The sequence below is a fragment of the Oncorhynchus kisutch genome, unplaced genomic scaffold (genome assembly GCF_002021735.2).
Source record: "Oncorhynchus kisutch isolate 150728-3 unplaced genomic scaffold, Okis_V2 Okis09a-Okis19a_hom, whole genome shotgun sequence".
Lineage (NCBI taxonomy): Eukaryota > Metazoa > Chordata > Actinopteri > Salmoniformes > Salmonidae > Oncorhynchus > Oncorhynchus kisutch.
The window spans coordinates 5,790,394-5,792,893 of record NW_022261985.1 but is presented as its reverse complement, the minus strand read 5'-3'; the positions used below and the strand labels follow the sequence as shown (position 1 = coordinate 5,792,893).

The window sequence follows — 2,500 nt, the reverse complement described above, 5'->3', positions numbered from 1 at the left end:
TTAACCTTCCTCAACTGAAAGGAGTGGTGTCTGTCTCCAGCTAGGAGTTCAACCTTCCTCAACTGAAAGGAGTGGTGTCTGTCTCAGCTAGGAGTTCAACCTTCCTCAACTGAAAGGAGTGGTGTCTGTCTCCAGCTAGGAGTTCAACCTTCCTCAACTGAAAGGAGTGGTGTCTGTCTCCAGCTAGGAGTTCAAACTTCCTCAACTGAAAGGAGTGGTGTCTGTCTCCAGCTAGGAGTTCAACCTTCCTCAACTGAAAGGAGTGGTGTCTGTCTCCAGCTAGGAGTTCAACCTTCCTGAAAGGAGTGGTGTCTGTCTCCAGCTAGGAGTTCAACCTTCCTCAACTGAAAGGAGTGGTGTCTGTCTCCAGCTAGGAGTTCAACCTTCCCTCAACTGAAAGGAGTGGTGTCTGTCTCCAGCTAGGAGTTCAACCTTCCTCAACTGAAAGGAGTGGTGTCTGTCTCCAGCTGGGAGTTAAACCTTCCTCAACTGCTTTTCAAATACAGTACGCTGACTAGTTCTATCTATATGCTCTGTTTATTAATGTAAATCTCTTTTCTATTCGTCTTTAAAGGATTATGGTTTGCTTGTGAGATAAGATAAGAGAAACCTGTCGTAATCATCATCACTACCACCAGGGGGCATGAATAAGCCTTTTACTGTCATGGTTTATCTCAGTAACAAAAATCTAGATTTAGACTATATTCTAGATAATGTTGTCAGAGCTACTTTCTTATGGTATGTGTGAGACCTTGTTAGTTTCTCATGAACACAAAGATGCAGACACAGTAACTGGCCCACGTCTGCCCTGTTGGGCTCTAAAGACGGGCCAGTTGTTGTAAACGACTGGTGGAAACACAGAGGGACTGTTTCCATGACAATGTTATAAAATCTGACGGACGGGAAGTACTGTGTGTTTGAGACTTGGTCCGGCGTGTCTGGTTTAGGAGGCGTGGTCTGGTTTAGGGGAGGCGTGTCTGGTTTAGGGGAGGCGTGGTCTGGTTTAGGGAGGCGTGGTCTGGTTTAGGGGAGGGCGTGGTCTGGTTGAGGGAGGCGTGTCTGGTTTTAGGGGAGGGCTTGTCTGGTTTAGGGAGGCGATTTGTCTGGTGGGGGGGGGCGTTTTCTGTTTAGGGGAGGCGTTGTCTGGTTTAGGGGAGGCGTGGTCTGGTTTAGGGGAGGCGTGGTCTGGTTAGGGGAGGCGTGGTCTGGTTTAGGGGAGGCGTGGTCTGGTTTAGGGGAGCGTGGTCTAGTTTAGGGGAGGCGGGTCTAGTTTAGGGGAGGCGTGGTCTGGTTTAGGGGAGGCGTGGTCTGGTTTAGGGGAGGCGTGGTCTGGTTTAGGGGAGGCGTGGTCTGGTTTAGGGGAGGTGTTTGGCTGGAGTAGGGGAGGCGTGGTCTGGTTTAGGGGAGGCGTGGTCTGGTTTAGGGGAGCCGTGGTCTGGTTTAGGGGAGGTGTTTGGCTGGAGTAGGGAGGTGTTTGGCTGGAGTAGGGGAGGTTTGGCTGGTTTAGGGGAGGTGTTTGGCTGGTTTAGGGGAGGTGTTTGGCTGGAGTAGGGGAGGTGTTTGGCTGGAGTAGGGGAGGTGTTTGGCTGGTTTAGGGGAGGTGTTTGGCTGGTTTAGGGGAGGTGTTTGGCTGGAGTAGGGAGGTGTTTGCTGGAGTAAGGGAGGTGTTTGGCTGGAGTAGGGGAGGTGTTTGGCTGGAGTAGGGGAGGTGTTTGGCTGGAGTAGGGAGGTGTTTGGCTGGAGTAGGGAGGTGTTTGGCTGGAGTAGGGGAGTTTTGGCTGGAGTAGGGGAGGTGTTTGGCTGGAGTAGGGGAGGTGTTTGGCTGAGTAGGGGGGTGTTTGGCTGGAGTAGGGGAGGTTTGGCTGGAGTAGGGGAGGTGTTGGCTGGAGTAGGGAGGTGTTTGGCTGGAGTAGGGGAGGTGTTGGCTGGAGTAGGGAGGTGTTTGGCTGGTTTAGGGAGGTGTTTGGCTGGTTTAGGGGGGTGTTTGCTGGTTAGGGGAGGTGTTTGGTGGTTTAGGGAGGTGTTTGCTGGAGTAGGGGAGGTGTTTGGCTGGAGTAGGGAGGTGTTTGGCTGGAGTAGGGGAGGTGTTTGGCTGGAGTAGGGAGGTGTTTGGCTGAGTAGGGGAGGTGTTTGGCTGTTTAGGGGAGGTGTTTGGCTGGTTTAGGGGAGGTGTTTGGCTGGTTTAGGGAGGTGTTGGCTGGTTTAGGGGAGGTGTTGGCTGGTTTAGGGGAGGTTTTGGCTGGTTTAGGGGAGGTGTTTGGCTGGAGTAGGCGTCATTGTAAATAAGAATGAGTTCTTAATGGACTTGCCTAGTTAAATAGAGGTTAAACATTTTTTTTTTTAAAACATTCTGGCTGTGAGCTCACCCTCTATATGAGCGTACGGGTTGAATGGGGTGACGAAGGACAATGTTTTGTTCTCTTTCTAGAAGGAGTGAGGGATGAAAGAGGGGTCTAGAGGGGAAAGGTCATAGACTGTAGCAGGCAGATGAAACAGCTCC

General features: G+C 51.7%; 1 protein-coding gene across 30 annotated transcripts in view; it reads right to left on the bottom strand.

Annotated features, from left to right (window-relative positions):
• The window catches only part of LOC109887454 (putative homeodomain transcription factor 2), a 106,608-nt gene that overhangs the window by 31,899 nt on the left and 72,209 nt on the right, over nt 1–2,500 (bottom strand). The gene's annotated exons all lie outside the window — the stretch shown is intronic.